The sequence below is a fragment of the Phocoena phocoena genome, chromosome X, assembly GCF_963924675.1.
Source record: "Phocoena phocoena chromosome X, mPhoPho1.1, whole genome shotgun sequence".
NCBI lineage: Eukaryota > Metazoa > Chordata > Mammalia > Artiodactyla > Phocoenidae > Phocoena > Phocoena phocoena.
Window position 1 is genome coordinate 65,688,825 of NC_089240.1, and position 18,669 is coordinate 65,707,493.

Below are 18,669 nucleotides of genomic sequence, written 5' to 3' on the forward strand. Positions count from 1 at the left end.
GAATCCACCTGCCAATGCAGGGGACATGGGTTTAAGCCCTGGTCCAGGAAGATCCCACATGACGTGGAGCAACTAAGTCTGTGTGCCATGACCACTGAGCCTGCGCTCTAGAGCCCGCGAGCCACTACTGAAGCCAGCACGCCTAGAGCCCATGCTCCGCAACGAGAAGCCACCGCAGTGAGAAGCATGCACAATGCAACGAAGAGTAGCCCCCACTTGCTGCAACTAGAGAAAGCCCGCGTGCAGTAACAAAGACCCGATGCAGCCAAAAGTAAATAAATAAAATAAATTTATTTATAAAAAAGCACAAACATCATATCGTTTATTTTTGTATTCATCTAGCTCAGTAAAATCTTGCCTCCTGAAACTAAATATTTTCCCTCTATGTTTATTTCAACTTTTGTTCTCAAGCAGTTAGGCTTAAAAATTTGTAGATATATACAGTGTGTCTGTGATACATGCTGAATTACTACAGGAACTGCAGCTATAAATTGAACAAATATGGGTGAATGGGCTTGGTCCTAAAGGATGTAAGGGACTTTGACAGAACCAAATAGAGTGCCAGCACTGCCACTGGTCTTGGAGCTCATGGTACTTGGATTTTAGCACTGATACAGAAGAGACTTCTTAACAGAACTTTTTTGTTCATCAGTCTAAAGTATTTAAAGTCAATTCATGGTGGAAATCTAATTAAAGGTCAATATAGAAAAATGTTCTTATACTGATATTTTAAAATATGGAGATACCTCAGAATAAGCAATAGTGATAGAGTTAACCAAGTACTTCCTGACATTAAACAAATACAAATATATATATATATTTTTTCCTTAATAAAGAAACTTATTAAGCTGCCCTCTCAGCACAGCCAGCAGCACATCCATCTCCTATCTGAAGAAATTTATTGATATGAGAAAATGTTTACATAATAAGAGGGGTAAAAAATTGTATGTGCCAGATAACCTTAACCATACAAAAATAAATAGAAAAAAAGACTGGAAAAAATATACCACAATGTTAAGAGGGGTTATCCATAGCTACTGAGTCTTTTTAAAAGTTTTTTCTTATATTTCTAATCATTCTACGATGACATGTACTAATTTTAAAACCCAAAAGAAATTCTTTCAGAAGTGAAAGAATGGCCGATAGCAGGAAATGCTGCAGAGGGGCTAAGCATAGTGTGAATTGAAAAGGAGTCACAGAATTTGGGAACCAGAGGTGGTGTTTCAATAAGTGGGGTATCAGACCCCAGGTATTGGGCTTGGATTACTGAGGCAGGCTTGGGTTGAACTGTAGCCCTGCTACTTCACATTTCGGTGACACTGGACACGTAAGTTCTCTAGGCGTCAGTTCCTTTGCTGCAAGCCCTGCTACTCCAGTGGGAAATGCTACCAGGCGTTCTAGTGGAGTTATCCATCTACTCGGCACCACGGTCACAGGGACAGAGTAGTATGTCCAGAATAGTGTGACCATCAGGGCAGCTTGCAATATGTAGAAAGCAACACTTATAACCCATTTTATCTTAGGCAACTGAACTGTCCGTGCTTTCAAGTGAGTTTTGAGCTTATCAGTCATCTTGTTGATCTTTCTCTCCAGCCTGGCGTATCTGGCAAACTCGTCCATCACGTTGACGGTGGAGAGCTCCTGCTTCATACCCTGAATCTCTGCTCGCATCTGAGACTCCTGCTCCACGTCCTTCTGCAGCACCCTGGACGTGAAGGAGGAGAAGGACGGGAGGAGGATCCTGAGTACATTGCACCCAAACACGAAGCTGAGCACCAGCAGCCAAGCCCAGCGGTCAGCCTCTGCCGCGCTCATCTCGGAGGCTCACGGCGGCGCCAGCTCGGCTAAAACAGCTCCACCTGGGACCAAGCTGATGGCCGCGCGTGCGCAGTGAGCCCAGCGCCCCGCAGAGGCGCGCCGCCGTGCCTGCGCACTGCCTATTAATACTTAATAGTAATAATTATTACTTACATAATACTTAGATTTAGAACTCCCATACCCATTCCTGTCCCCATCTACCCCACTCTTTCCATTCTCATAGCTAACCATTTTATTAGTTTCTGATATATCCTTTCAGTGTTTCTTTATACAGATACAAGCAAAAATAAATATATATTTTCATTTCTCCCCTTTCTTATACAAAAGGTAGCATAGTACTATACACTATTTTGCATCTGGCTTTCTTCACCTAAGTACATCCTGAAAATACAGAGCTTTCTCATTCTTTCTTACAACTTCGTATAGTATAACATTCAATTATATACTATAGTTTTAAAAATCTAATCCCTTATTGGTAGACACAAGTTTTTTTCCTGTCTTTTGCTATTACAAACAATGAGAAAATGTACATACATTATCCATAAAGTGCAGCTATGTCCTTATCGTGAATAAATTTGCAGAAATGAAACTGTTGGCTCAAAGGGTAAATTCATTAAATCTTCATTCTACTTAGAGTTTTAACCTGCTGTATGGTGTGAGGAAGAGATGGAACTTTATCTTTTTCTATAGTATAGATACCTGGTTGTGTCAACACTATTCATGTAAAAAATAAAGTCCGTCTTTACCCCACTGATTTGATTTTGTACTAATTTTCTGTATGTATTTGGTTCTATGATGGACTTTCTCTTTTGTCCCATTGGTCTGTCTACTCATGTTCCAGTGACTCGGTGTGTACTTTTAAAATTTTGCAAGTTTAGCTCAGCATGGTTTTATTAAGGAGGGTGCAGGTACTATAAGAAAAAGACCCAAGATTGTACACAAGTAGTTTAACAAGATAGAAGTTGGTTTCTCTTTTAGGTTAACAGAGTAGAGGTAAGTGGTCCAGGGCTGGTAAGGAAGCTCTGCCATGTCTGGGTCCAAGGTGGCTGCTTCATCTTTTGGCAGCTCTTAGCCAGCAGATGGGGAAAAGGGCCAAAGGAAAGCATGAACTTTCCCTTTCAGTGTCACAATGTGGAAATGGCTCACAATGATTTCCAGAACTTGGTCACTTGGCCACTCCAAGCCACAAGGGAGATGGGGAAATGTAGTCTCTTGCTGGATAGCCATCTACCTGGCTACAACTTAGGAGTTCTATTAGATAATAGGGGGAAATGGTCTTTACTACAATGGTGGCCTGATGCAAAGGACTCCAATGTTGAAGGTACTGGTGTTAGGGGAAGCACTGAAAGAAACTGGCCAGCACCACACTAATCATTTGCATGAGTTATTTTATGACAGGAGGTCCTGATAAGGAACACGGAACTAACAAGCCACCACCAACCGGAAGAATTCAGGAAAGGTCAAAAGGAGACGCCAGTCCATATGTCCTACCAACCTCCCAGAATCCTCCTTGCTGGAATCCATCTTGGCTGAGTGATGCGCGCACTACCAGGAAGGACCCTGAGTCAGAACAATTGGCCAGAGACAATCCAGAAACTAATCCCATTACCATAAAACCTGAGACTGTGAGCCACATGGCAGAGCAGTCCTCCTGGGTTCCCTTACCCTGCAGCTCTCCGCCCGGGCGCCCCTACCCAATAAAGTCTCTTGCACTGTCAGCACGTGCCGCCTTGGACAATTCATTTCCAAGTGTTAGACAAGAGTTCACTCTTGGGCCCTGGAAGGGGTCCCCCTCCCTGCAACAGTGAGGCACTGTAACCTGAAGAATGGCATAAACTCTTCTCTCCAGGGGACTAATGCAAAGGTGTCTAGGGTTCATATAGGCTTTACCTTCCTGCCCTCACAATTTTGGTGTTTTTTCCCCTCAGAATCATATTTATTGTTTGTTAGAGCTTCTCTCTCTCTCTCTCTCTCTCTCTCTGTATGTGTTCTCATATGTGTGTGGGTTTTTTTTTTCCTTTTACTTGTTCTTTTCTCATTGCTTTACTCACATGTCCTTGGAGATATCAATCTTTTTCTGAGGCAACTCTTGGGGCTTGTTAATGAATTAATTGGCAAAAAGAGGCCTCCCAGAGAACAAAAACAAGAACCTGTTTATACCTCTGAACTTCCTGCATCCCTTTCCTTGTTATCCCACTTGAATGTGATAAAGAATGGATAGCTTAAGCGGCCCAAATAAGTGACCTTTTACATTTGCAGAAGATGAAGTTTGCATATGAAATGAGATCTGGGTTATAGAGACTGCTAACCTAAAGGATAGGGATAAAGCCAAAAAGAAAAGATCCTAAAGCCTTAGGGAGACCATATTAACTAAACTGGAATACTTTAGAGAGTGAAAGGAGGCACTAAAGCAATTCAGTATATATGAAATATTTACCTACTGATCAACAAGTTAGCTTTATTATATTGGTAGGCTATAAAACAGTTCTGTTAAAAACTAATTTCAAAAATAAAATTCTTTCTAAAAATAAAAACAACATATATCACTGTACATTAAAGCAAAAAACACATATTGATTATCTGAACATTAAAAAATAACACAAGCAGAATTTTTTTGGTATATATTCACATACCTTAATCAGTTTCTTAGCCACACCTGTCTCTAAGAGCACGTTACCAATATTTTTCTGAAAACGTATTTTTTTCCAATATGGTCATAATGTTTTAAATCTTTTCATAAAATTGCCCGCAATTTCTTTCACAGTTGCATTTTATGGTTAATAAATTTGAAATTGCAAACATCTTCAATTGATTCTCATCACAATGTTTTTAACTGAGAAAACACCCTCTACAGGAGAAGAAGAAAATTCTACTAAATGGAAAACATTCTCAATACTAATATTTTTATTAGAAAGTATATATACTTCAGCTCAAATATATTCATAGGTTCTGTCTTTTTGCCTCCATTCAGAGTACCTCTCCTTGACTAATATTTTTATAAGACAAAATGTTGTCCATTAAGTTATCTCTACTTTTTTTTTTTTTTTTTTTTTGCGGTACACGGGCGTCTCACTGCTGTGGCCTCTCCCGTTGTGGAGCACAGGCTCCGGACGCACAGGCCCAGCGGCCATGGCTCACGGGCCCAGCCGCTCCATGGCATGTGGGACCTTCCCAGACCGGGGCATGAGCCCGTGTCCCCTGCATCAGCAGGCGGACTCTCAACCACTGCGCCACCAGGGAAGCCCTATCTCTACTTTTAATTCCTTTGACTGTTTTGACAAATTTAGATACTGAAAAATTTTAGGATGTGTCAACTTCATTCCATTCTGGAGCAGAATGTCAAGTTACCTAATTAAAAATAGAATCCCCATCAAAAGATTTTCTCTACAACTTGAGATATCTCTAAGAACAGTTTGATATAATTTCAAAATCAAATGTTGTACACCATGAAGGCTTCTCATTCTCCAGTCTTCCTTGACTCTTTCTACAAGTGTATGTATTAGCTCTTGGTGTCATAGGTTGGTATATTAGTTTTCTATTGCTGTGTAACAAATTCAACAGTTTAAAGCAACACCCATTTATTATCTCACAGTTTCTGTAAGTCAGGAGCCTGGGCTCATCTTGGCTGGGTAATCTGCTCAAAGTCTCACCAGACTACAATCTAGGTGTTGGCCAGGGTGACAGTCTCATCAGAGGTTCAGCTAAGGAAAGATCCACTTTTCTCAGAATGTTGGCAGACTTCATCTCCTTACAGTTGTAGGACTGAGGTTCTTGTTTTCTTGCTAGCTATTTACCAACGGCTGCTCTCAGCTCCTAGAGGCCACCCATTGTTCCTTTCCATGTGGCCCTCTCCATAGTCCCTTTCACAATATGACAGTTTACTTCAAAGCCAGCAAGGGAGTCTCTCTAGTGCATGCCAGCAAGAGGGAGTCTTATATCTACATTGTAATCTAATCATAGGAGTGACATGCCATCATCTTCATCATATTCCATCAGTTAGAAGCAAGTTGCAGGCCCCACTCACTCAAGGGGAGAGGGTAATACAAAGATGTGAATACCAGAAGGTGAAGATCATGGGAGTCATCTTTGAATTTTTCCCAAGGTTCCCTGGGAAACAGACTCTGAGTTTGAGATTTGTGTGTAGGTGGATTATTGGGGGCTGCTTTTGGGAACAACACCTGTAAAGGAGTAAGGAAATCAGGATTGGATAGAGAGGGAGAAGCTGCAAAGAGGTCGCAACCAATCTCACAGACTGAGATGGTCCTTCAGAAATGTCCTGAAATGAAGAAAAGAAACTAGGCCTTTGTCACCTTCATTGAGCAATCACTGCATGTAGGCTGCCCCTGAGAAGGGGGCATGACCTTAGGCAAGGCAGCTCCCTTCAACACAGGACAATTTCTGAGGAGGTACTCAGTGTGAGCAGTCGGCAACCAATATTCCCAGCAGCTAGAAATGAGTGCCTTAGTTCTGAAGAGGGGGTTCTGAGTGAAATGTCACATCGCCATTACACTTGGTTAACCATAAAATCTCCTTAATTAGTACATATATTTCCCAACTACTATGAATAAAATTTAGTTGAATTTATAACAACAAAAGTGTTCTAAGGGCTTGGAACTGTATTGGCAGGTGAGTCAATGAGGGAGGGGCTACTCAGAAAAAAGTGGTGGTTTTGATATATAATGTCAAGGGTGGGTGAAGGGGATAGAATTTGGTGGATGAGAGCTCTTTCATGCCTTTAAATAGAATGCAAAATATCATGTGGGGCCAGGCTAACACATTAAATCCCCAAAGCCAAACATATATTTCAGTAAAATATAATAGAATAAGAGCAAAAGCAGGTTGAACTTTATTTTTTTTCGACAATTTAATTCCACTGCTGCTTTCGAATTTTTTTTTTTTTTAAACATCTTTATTGGGGTATAATTGCTTTACAATGGTGTGTTAGTTTCTGCTTTATAACAAAGTGAATCAGCTATACATATACATATGTTCCCATATGTCTTCCCTCTTGCGTCTCCCTCCCTCCCACTCTCCCCATCCCACCCTTCCAGGCTGTCACAAAGCACCGAGCTAATATCCCTGTGCCTTGCGGCTGCTTCCCCCCAGCTATCTACCTTACTACGTTTGTTAGTGTGTATATGTCCATGACTCTCTCTCGCCCTGTCGAAACTCACCCTTCCCCCTCCCCATATCCTCAAGTCCGTTCTCCAGTAGGTCTGCGTCTTTATTCCTATCTTACCCCTAGGTTCTTCATGACATTTTTTTCCCTTAAATTCCATATATATGTGTTAGCATACGGTATTTGTCTTTTTCTTTCTGACTTACTTCACTCTGTATGACAGACTCTAGGTCTATCCATCTCATTACAAATAGCTCAATTTCATTTCTTTTTAAGGCTGAGTAATATTCCATTGTGTATATGTGCCACATCTTCTTTACCCATTCATCCAATGATGGGCGCTTAGGTTGTTTCCATCTCCGGGCTATTGTAAATAGAGCTGCAATGAACATTTTGGTACATGACTCTTTTTGAATTTTGGTTTTCTCAGGGTATATGCCCAGTAGTGGGATTGCTGGGTCATATGGTAATTCTATTTGTAGTTTTTTAAGGAACCTCCATACTGTTCTCCACAGTGGCTGAACCAATTCACATTCCCACCAGCAGTGCAAGAGTGTCCCCTTTTCTCCACACCCTCTCCAGCATTTATTGTTTCTAGATTTTTTGATGATGGCCATTCTGACTGGTGTGAGATGATATCTCATTGTAGTTTTGATTTGCATTTCTCTAATGATTAATGATGTTGAGCATTCTTTCATGTGTTTGTTGGCATTCTGTATATCTTCTTTGGAGAAATGTCTATTTAGGTCTTCTGCCCATTTTTGGATGGGGTTGTTTGTTTTTTTGTTATTGAGCTGCATGAGCTGCTTGTAAATTTTGGAGATTAAGCCTTTGTCAGTTGCTTCATTTGCAAATGTTTTCTCCCATTCTGAGGGTTGTCTTTTGGTCTTGGTTATGGTTTCCTTTGCTGTGCAAAAGCTTGGAAGTTTCATTAGGTCCCATTTGTTTATTTTTGTTTTTATTTCCATTACTCTAGGAGGTGGGTCAGAAAGGATCTTGCTGTGATTTATGTCATAGAGTGTTCTTCCTATGTTTTCTTCTAAGAGTTTGATAGTTTCTGGCCTTACATTTAGGTCTTTAATCCATTTTGAGCTTATTTTTGTGTATGGTGTTAGGGAGTGATCTAATCTCATACTTTTACATGTACCTGTCCAGTTTTCCCAGCACCATTTATTGAAGAGGCTGTCCTTTCTCCACTGTACATTCCTGCCTCCTTTATCAAAGATAAGGTGTCCATATGTGCGTGGGTTTATCTCTGGGCTTTCTATCCTGTTCCACTGATCTATCTTTCTGTTTTTGTGCCAGTACCATACTGTCTTGATTACTGTTGCTTTGTAATATAGTCTGAAGTCAGGGAGCCTTATTCCTCCAGCTCCTTTATTCGTTCTCAAGATTGCTTTGGCTATTCGGGGTCTTTTGTGTTTCCATACAAATTGCGAAATTTTTTGTTCTATTTCTGTGAAAAATGCCAGTGGTAGTTTGATAGGGATTGCATTGAATCTGTAGATTGCTTTGGGTAGTAGAGTCATTTTCACAATGTTGATTCTTCCCATCCAAGAACATGGTATATCTCTCCATCTATTTGTATCATGTTTAATTTCTTTCATCAGTGTCTTATAATTTTCTGCATACAGGTCTTTCGTATCCTTAGGTAGGTTTATTCCTAGATATTTTATTCTTTTTGTTGCAATGGTAAATGGGAGTGTTTTCCTGATTTCACTTTCAGATTTTTCATCATTAGTATATAGGAATGCCAGAGATTTCTGTGCATTAATTTTGTATCCTGCTACTTTACCAAATTCATTGATTAGCTCTAGTAGTTTTCTGGTAGCATCTTTAGGATTCTCTATGTATAGTATCATGTCATCTGCAAACAGTGACAGCTTTACTTCTTCTTTTCCGATTTGGATTCCTTTTATTTCCTTTTCTTCTCTGATTGCTGTGGCTAAAACTTCCAATACTATGTTGAATAAGAGTGGTGAGAGTGGGCAAACTTGTCTTGTTCCTGATCTTAGTGAAAATGCTTTCAGTTTTTCACCATTGAGGATGATGTTTGCTGTGGGCTTGTCATATATGGCCTTTATTATGTTGAGGAAAGTTCCCTCTATGCCTACTTTCTGGAGGGTTTTTATCATAAATGGGTGTTGAATTTTGTCGAAAGCTTTCTCTGCATCTATTGAGATGATCATATGGTTTTTCTCCTTCAATTTGTTAAAATGGTTTATCACATTGATAGATTTGCGTATATTGAAGAATCCTTGCATTCCTGGAATAAACCCCACTTGATCATGGTGTATGATCCTTTTAATGTGCTGTTGGATTCTGTTTGCTAGTATTTTGTTGAGGATTTTTGCATCTATGTTCATCAGTGATATTGGCCTATAGTTTTCTTTCTTTGTGACATCCTTGTCTGGTTTTGGTATCAAGGTGATGGTGGCTTCGTAGAAGGAATTTGGGAGTGTTCCTCCCTCTGCTATATTTTGGAAGAGTTTGAGAAGGATAGGTGTTAGCTCTTCTCTAAACGTTTGATAGAATTCACCTGTGAAGCCATCTGGTCCTGGGCTTTTGTTTGTTGGAAGGTTTTTAATCACAGTTTCAATTTCAGTGCTTGTGATTGGTCTGTTCATATTTTCTATTTCTTCCTGATTCAGTCTTGGCAGGTTGTGCATTTCTAAGAATTTGTCCATTTCTTCCAGATTGTCCATTTTATTGGCATAGAGTTGCTTGTAGTAATCTCTCATGATTTTTTGTATTTCTGCAGTGTCAGTTGTTACTTCTCCTTTTTCATTTCTAATTCTATTGATTTGAGTCTTCTCCCTTTTTTTCTTGATGAGTCTGGCTAGTGGTTTATCTATTTTGTTTATCTTCTCAAAGAACCAGCTTTTAGTTTTATTGATCTTTGCTATCGTTTCCTTCATTTCTTTTTCATTTATTTCTGATCTGATTTTTATGATTTCTTTCCTTCTGCTAGCTTTGGGGCTTTTTTGTTCTTCTTTCTCTAATTGCTTGAGGTGCAAGGTTAGGTTGTTTATTCGAGATGTTTCCTGCTTCTTAAGGTGGGCTTGTATTGCTATAAACTTCCCCCTTAGAACTGCTTTTGCTGCATCCCATAGGTTTTGGGTCGTTGTGTCCCTATTGTCATTTGTTTCTAGGTATTTTTTTATTTCCTCTTTGATTTCTTCAGTGATCACTTAATTATTAAGCAGTGTATTGTTTAGCCTCCATGTGTTTGTATTTTTTACAGATCTTTTCCTGTAATTGATATCTAGTCTCATGGCGTTGTGGTCGGAAAAGATACTTGATACAATGTCAGTTTTCTTAAATTTACCAAGGCTTGATTTGTGACCCAAGATATGATCTATCCTGGAGAATGTTCCATGAGCACTTGAGAAATATGTATATTCTGTTGTTTTGGGATGGAGTGTCCTATAAATATCAATTAAGTCCATCTTGTTTAATGTATCATTTAAAGCTTGTGTTTCCTTATTTATTTTCATTTTGGATGATCTGTCCATGGGTGAAAGTGGGGTGTTAAAGTCCCCTACTATGAATGTGTTACTGTTGATCTCCCCTTTTATGGTTGTTAGTATTTGCCTTATGTATTGAGGTGCTCCTATGTTGGGTGCATAAATATTTACAATTGTTATATCTTCTTCTTGGATCGATCCCTTGATCATTATATAGTGTCGTTCTTTGTCCCTTTTAATAGTCCTTATTTTAAAGTCTATTTTGTCTGATATGAGAATTGCTACTCCAGCTTTCTTTTGGTTTCCATTTGCATGGAATATCTTTTTCCATCCCCTTACTTTTAGTCTGTATGTTTCTCTAGGTCTGAAGTGGGTCTCCTGTAGACAGCATATATAAGGGTCTTGTTTTTGTATCCATTCAGCCAATCTGTGTCTTTTGGTAGGAGCATTTAGTCCATTTACATTTAAGGTAATTATTGATATGTATGTTCCTATTCCCATTTTATATATTGTTTTTGGTTCGCTACTATAGGTCGTTTCCTTCTCTTGTGTTTCGTGTCTAGAGAATTTCCTTTAGCATTTGTTGTAAAGCTGGTTTGGTGGTGCTGAACTCTCTCAGCTTTTGCTTGTCTGTAAAGGTTTTAATTTCTCTATCAAATGTGAATGAGATCCTTGCTGGGTAGAGTAGTCTTGGTTGCAGGCTTTTCTCCTTCATCACTTTCAGTATGTCCTGCCACTCCCTTCTGGCTTGTAGGGTTTCTGCTGAGAGATCAGCTGTTAACCTTATGGGGATTCCCTTGTGTGTTATTTGTTGTTTTTCCCTTGCTGCTTTTAATATGCTTTCTTTGTATTTAATTTTTGACAGTTTGATTAATATGTGTCTTGGCGTGTTTCTCCTTGTATTTATCCTGTATGGGACTCTCTGTGCTTCCTGGACTTGATTAACTATTTCCTTTCCCATATTAGGGAAGTTTTCAACTATAATCTCTTCAAATATTTTCTCAGTCCCTTTCTTTCTTTCTTCTTCTTCTGGAACCCCTATAATTCGAATGTTGGTGCGTTTCATGTTGTTCCAGAGGTCTCTGAGACTGTCCTCAGTTCTTTTCATTCTTTTTTCTTTATTCTGCTCTGCAGTAGTTATTTCCACTACTTTATCTTCCAGGTCACTTATCCGTTCTTCTGCCTCAGTTATTCTGCTATTGATCCTATCTAGAGTGGTTTTAATTTCATTTATTGCATTGTTCATCATTGCTTGTTTCGTCTTTAGTTCTTGTAGGTCCTTGTTAACTGTTTCTTGCATTTTGTCCATTCTACTTCCAAGATTTCGGATCATCCTTACTATCATTATTCTGAATTCTTTTTCAGGTAGATTGCCTATTTCCTCTTCATTTGTTAGGTCTGGTGGGTTTTTATCTTGCTCCTTCATCTGCTGTGTGTTTTTCTGTCTTCTCATTTTGCTTATCTTACTGTGTTTGGGGTCTCCTTTTTGCAGGCTCCACTTTCGTAGTTCCCGTTGTTTTTGATGTCTGTCTCCAGTGGCTAAGGTTGTTTCAGTGGGTTGTGTAGGCTTCCTGGTGGAGGGGACTAGTGCCTGTGTTGTGCTGGATGAGGCTGGATCTTGTCTCTCTAGTGGGCAGGTTCACGTCTGGTGGTGTGTTTTGGGGTGTCTGTGGCCTTATTATGATTTTAGGCAGCCTCTCTGCTAATGGGTGGGGTTGTGTTCCTGTTTTGCTAGTTGTTTGGCATAGGTTGTCCAGCACTGTGGCTTGCTGGTCGTTGCGTGAAGCTGGGTGCTGGTGTTAAGATGGAGGTCTCTGGGATATTTCCACCATTTAATATTATGTGGAGCTGGGAGGTCTCTTGTTGACCAGTGTCCTGAAGTTGGCTCTCCTACCTCAGAGGCAGAGCCCTGACTCCTGGCTGGAGCACCAACAGCCTTTCATCCACACAGCTCAGAATAAAAGGGAGAAAAAGTAGACAGAATTAGTAGAAGTATGAGGAAAGAAAGAAGGAAAGGAGGAAAGGAAGGAAGGAAGAAAGAAGCAAAGAAGGAAAGAAAGGAGGGAGGGAGGGAGGGAGGGAGGAAGGAAGGAAGTAGGGAAAGAAGGAAAAAAGACAGAAAGAAAGATGATACAGTAAAAATAAAATAAAGTATAATATAGTTATTGAATTAAAAAATATTTAGAAAAAAAAAAAGGGACGGATAGAACCTTAGGACAAATGTTGGAAGCAAAGCTATACAGAGAAAATCTTACACAGAAGCATACACATACACGTTCACAAAAAGAGGTAAAGGGGGAAAAATCATAAATCCTGCTCCCTGAGACCACCTCCTCAATTTGGGGTGATTCGTTGTCTAAAGGAGGGAAGGAAGGAAGGAAAGAAAGAAAGAACGAAGGTAAAGTATAATAAAGTTATTACAATTAAACTTAATTATTAAGAAAAAGAATTTTTAAAAATAATCATGGACGGATAGAGCCCTAGGACAAATGGTGGAAGCAAGAGTATACAGACAAGATCTCACACAGAAGCATACACGTACACATTCACAAAAAGAGGAAAAGGGAAAAAAATCATAGATCTCGCTCCTAAAGTCCACCTCTTCAATTTGGGATCATTCCTTGTCTATTCAGGTATTCCACAGATGCAGGGTATATCAAGTTGATTGTGGAGCTTTAATCCGCTGCTTCTGTGGCTGCTGGGAGAGATTTCCCTTTCTCTTCTTTGTTCTCACAGCTCACAGGAGCTCAGCTTTGGATTTGGCCCTGCCTCTGCGTGTAGGTCGCTGGGGGGCGTCTGTTTTTTCGCTCAGACAGGACGGGGTTAAAGGAGCCGCGGATTCGTGGCCCCCGGCTCACTCAGGCCGGGGGTTGGGGGATGGGGGAAGGAGGGGCACTGCGTGCAGGGCGGGCCTGCAGCGGCAGAGGCAGCGTGACGTTGCGGCAGAGGCCGGCGTGACGTTGCACCAGCCTGAGGCCCGCCGTGCGTTGTCCCGGGGAAGTTGTCCCTGGATCCCGGGAACCTGGCAGTGGCGGGCTGCACAGGCTCCGCGGAAGAGGGGTGTGGAGAGTGACCTGTGCTCGCACACAGGCCCCTTGGTGGCGGCAGCAGCAGCCTTAGCGTCTCCCGCCCGTCTCTGGGGTCCGCGCTTTTAGCCGCGGCTCACGCCCGTCTCTGGGGTTTGCGCTTTCAGCCGCGGCTCGCGCCCGTCTCTGGGGTTCGCGCTTTTAGCCGCGACTCGCGCCCGTCTCTGGGGTTCGCGCTTTTAGCCGCGGCTCGCGCCCTTCTCTGGAGATCCTTTAAGCAGCGCTCTTAAACCCCTCTCGTCGCGCACCAGGAAACAAAGAGGGAAGAAAAAGTCTCTTGCCTCTTCGGCAGGTGCAGGCTTTTCCCCTAACTCCCTCCCGGCTGGTCGTGGTGCACTAACCCCTTCAGGCTATGTTCAAGCCGCCAACCCCAGTCCTCTCCCTGAGCTCCGTCCAAAACCAAAACCCGAGCCTCAGCTCGCAGCCCCGCCCGCCCCGGCGGGTGAGCAGACAAGCCTCTCGGGTTGGTGAGTGCTGGTCGGCACCGATCGTCTGTGCAGGAATCTCCCCGCTTTGCCCTCTGCACCCGTCGCTGTGCACTACTCCGCGGTCCCAAAACTCCCCCCTCCGCCTCCTGCAGTCTCCGCCTGCGGAGGGGCTTCCTAGTGTGTGGAAACTTTTCCTCCTTCACAGCTCCCTCCCCCTGGTGCAGGTGCCGTCCTTATTCTTTTGTCTCTGTTTTTTCTTTTTTTTCTTTTGCCCTACGCAGGTACGTGGGGAGTTTCTTGCCTTTTGGGAGGTCTGAGGTCTTCTGCCAGCCTTCAGTAGGAGTTCTGTAGGAGTTGTTCCACGTGTGGATGTATTTCTGGTGTATCCGTGGGGAGGAAGGCGATCTCTGCGTCTTACTCTTCCGCCATCTTCAAGGTCCCCCTCAAATTTTTTTTTAATGAATTAATTTATTTTTGGCTGCATTGGGTCTTCATTGCTGCATGCGGGCTTTCTCTAGTTGTGGCGAGTGGGGGCTACTCTTCGTTGCAGTGCACAGGCTTCTCATTGCGGTGGCTCCTCTTGTTGTGGAGCGGGGGCTCTAGGTGCGCGGGCTCAGTAGTTGTGGCTCACGGGCTCTAGAGCACAGGCTCAGTAGTTGTAGTGCACGGGCTTAGTTCCTCCACGGCATGTGGGATCTTCCCAGACCAGGGATCGAACCCGTGTCCCCTGCATTGGTGGGCGGATTCTTAACCGCTGTGCCACCAGGGAAGCCCCTGAATTTTTAAAATATTTATTTATTTATTTTGACTGCACATGGGCTTAGTTGTGGCATGCAGGATCTTTAGTTATGGCATGCAGACTTCTTTAGTTGTGGCATGCGAACTCTTAGTTGCAGCATACATGCGGGATCTAGTTCTCCGACCAGGGATTGAACCCGGGCCCCCTGCATTGGGAGTGCAGAGTCTTACCCACAGGACAACCAGGAAAGTCCCAGGATGAACTTTAATAGGGGGAAAAAATCTAAAGTCCTCTCTAAGTTTAGAAATTACTTGTAAAATGATGCAAAGGGTTGCCATGTCCTAAAAGCAGTTCATGTGAAAAATATCTGAGAGGTTTAATTTACCACAGCTTTAGCTCTATGGCATGACTGAGAAAAATGATAATGCAACCTTAAGTTGAGTTAATAGAAGTCTACGTTATTGTAAATAACAGTTCTAGTGTACCCTGTGCTAACCAGACCTCATCTGTGCCCAGTTGAAGGCAAAGTATTTTATAACACACATGTAGAAAAGTGCATGAATCACAACTATACAGCTCAATGAATTTTCACAAGGTTAACATACCCATATAACTGGTAGAGTGACCAACTTTTCCAACTTCCCTAGGGGTGTCCCGGTTTTAGCACTGGAAGACTTGCATCTTGGGAAACTCCTCTGTTCTGGACAAACTAGATGGTCGGTTACCCTAACCCATCCAGATTAAGACATAGAACATTATCAGCACCCTAGAAGCCCTCATATGGATCATCAGTCACTACCTACTCCTCTTCCCCAAAGGAAACCACTATCGTGACTTCTAACACCATAGATTATTTTGAGGTGCTCTATTTTAATATGAGTACTACAAACTAAAGAGCAGAGGTTAAAACCTCATAGCTCATGGGCTGAATCTAGCTGGTAGATGTTCTGTTTGAGTTATGCAATATTGGCCTGTAGAGCTTTTTCTTTTTTTCCATTTATTTTATTTGGGGGCCAGTGCTATGAGTTTTAATACAGGTATAGATTCATGCAACCCCTATCACACTCAGAATACAGAATAGTTCAATTGCCACAAAAATCTTCCTCACGCATCTCCTTTCTAGTCACATATTCCACCGGCTCCTAGTCCTTGGCAACCAATGATCTGATCTCCATGCCTCTAGCTTTGCCTTTTCCAGACTGTCATACATTTGGAATCTTATACACCATGAAGCTCATGAGTGTGCCTTATTTCATTCAGCATGATACCCTTGAGGTTCATGCAAGTTGTTGCTTGTATTAATAGTTCATTCCTTTGTATTGCTGAGCAGTATTTCATTGTATGAACATACTTCAGTTTGCTTATCCATTCAAGGACTTCTGCATTGTTTTCAATTCTGAGCAATTATGAATTGTGCTGCTGTAAATATGTATGTACAGGTTTTTGTGTGAACATAAATCTTCATTTCTCTAGGGTGAATACCTGGGTGGGGGAATTGCTGGGTCATATGCTAGGTATAGGTTTAATTTTATAGGAAACTGCCAAGCTGTTTTCCAGAGTGGCTGTACCATTTTGCACTTCTATCAGCAATGTAAGAGAGTTCCAGTGCAGAGTTCTGCATCCTTGTTAACACTTGGTATTATTATTTTTATATTTATTTCAGCCATCTTAATTGATATAAAGTTGCATCTCATTGTGAGTTTCTTTTTTAAATGTTAATTTAATTTAATTTATTTATTTTTGGCCGCGTTGGGTCTTGGTTGCTGTGCACGGACTTTCTTCTAGTTGCGGCGAGCGGGGGCTGCTCTTCATTGCGGTGCACGGGCTTCTCATTGCGGTGGCTTGTCTTGTGGAGCACGGGCTCTAGGCACACGGGCTTCAGTAGTTGTAGTGTGCGGGCTCAGTAGTTGTGGCATGTGGGCTCTAGAGTGCAGGCTTAGTAGTTGTGGCACATGGGCTTAGTTGCTCCATGGCATGTGGGATCTTCCCGACCAGGGCTCGAACCCGTGTCTGCTGTATTGGCAGGTGGATTCTTAACCACTGCGCTACCAGGGAAGCCCCTCATAGTGGTTTTTTAAATTTTTATTTATTATTTATTTTTTTAAACATCTTTATTGGAGTATAATTGCTTTACAATGGTGTGTTAGTTTCTGCTTTATAACAAAGTGAATCAGTTATACATATACATCCTCATAGTGGTTTTAATTTGCATTTCCCTAATATCAAATGGTATTAAACATTTTATCATGTGCTTATTTGTCACCTGTCTATTCTCTTTAGGGAAGTGTCTAAGTCCTGTGACCATTTTTTAAAAATTGAGTTTGTTTCCTTACCATTGAGTTTTGAGAGTTCTTTATATATCATGAATACAAGGTAACAGTGACTGCAACAAATGGCTTCTCATAGCTCTTAGGATAAAAATCACATCTTTATCATGGTTGTAAGTCCACAGGATCTGGTCTCTCCTTACCTTGCCTCACCAGTATAATTTTAGAACTCTCTTCCTTCCACTCTATTTTCCAGCAACACTGGACTTTTTATATTGTCTCAGGCGCTTTCCCATTTTAGGAACTTTTCATCTCTGATGCTGCTTCAGATCTGTAGTAGATAAAGTTTTCTGATATTTTTGAGCTTCCATGTTCTCATCTGTAAAATAGAGATAATAAGAGTACCTACTTCAAAGCTTTTGTGAGTCGTAAATGAGTCATGTATGTTCAGTCCTTAGCACAGTGTCTGGCATACAGCAAGCGCTCAATAATTGGGAAGTATTATTAAATTCAGTGTGTCAGATTGTATGCTTGTTTTGCTTTCTTTGCTGACAACCTTGGTTGCTAGTCTATCTTATCCAAAAGGAATTGCTTCCCACTACCACAGTAACCCAGGTGGAGTGAAATAAGCGCTAAATATATGCAGAGCTGATCACCGGGAGGCCAGAAGGCCCATCCGGGCCTCAAATGCAGACTCAGTTGGAAGTAACTCCATGGAGATTTCCCAAATATACACTGACAGGATTAAAAGACACCAATGCTTAGCTCATAACTTTGAACTTGTGTCTCAATACCAATGCACTATGAATTAATATTTCCTACATCTTACCTGGACCTTGAGTGCCATGTGGGAAATTTTTGTTTCTGACTCAAATTACTTCATTCCAGCCAACTCTGTAAGCATGTTGGACCCGAGTGCCTAGTTCTGAGCAATGGTTGTCTGTACTATACTATAGTTAAGTAAGTGTATGGACTCTACATCTTAACTGCCTAGGTTTGAATCCACCATTTACAAGATCTGAAACCCTAAGCAAGTCATTAAACCTCTTTGTAGATGAGTTAATTCATCTGTAAAATGAGGATTGCGAGTTTTGTGAGCAATGTGAGTTAATATATGAAAAATGCTCTAAGCGTTTGCCATTAGCTTCATGTCGTAACCAAACAATTACATTGTACTTATTACAAAAAAGGTGAGGGGGGGGGACAGGGGGAACCAGGGCCTTTCCCAACTTCTGAGAGGTCTCAATTCTTAAAGGCCCCTTAGCAGTCTTACGGAGAATTCCATTTGGGGGAGCCAGGAAAACAGAAATTTTCCAAAAGGAGCTGCCATTTGCATCTATCCTGATATGGCTGCGGGCAATTCCATGGGGTGCGTGCGGGATGGCGCTTTTCCCCAGGCTGTCGTGGGTTTGCGTGGCGCTGCAGCTGCTCTGGGCGCGGCCGCAGGGACCGAGACTGCGGCCTTGGGCCTCAGACTCTCCACGTCTACCCCTCGGCGCCAACCTCTCCCTTTTCCTCCACCTGCCGGCCCGGCGGCACCGCCGCCCGCCTCTGGTCACGAAGGTTCTCAGCGGCTCGCTGCGTGCCGGACGTGACAGATGGCAGCAGCACGTCCCACCACCGCCCTCGCAGACTGACAGCGCCTTGGAGCAATAGCAGCGCGCAGGCGCCTTCGGGCCGCGTCCTATAGCTGCCCGAGTGGCCGGCGAGCTGGGTGCGGCGGCCGGAAAGGGGCGGGGAGAGGT

The 18,669-nt window shown here is 42.1% G+C and overlaps 1 pseudogene across 1 annotated transcript; it reads right to left on the reverse strand.

Moving 5' to 3' along the window:
• Window positions 1–1,263: 1,263 nt before the first annotated feature.
• On the reverse strand, window positions 1,264–1,885 carry LOC136142157 (guided entry of tail-anchored proteins factor 1 pseudogene; annotated as a pseudogene). Its single transcript, XR_010657822.1, has one exon. The product of XR_010657822.1 is annotated as a guided entry of tail-anchored proteins factor 1 pseudogene (transcript).
• Window positions 1,886–18,669: the final 16,784 nt, after the last annotated feature.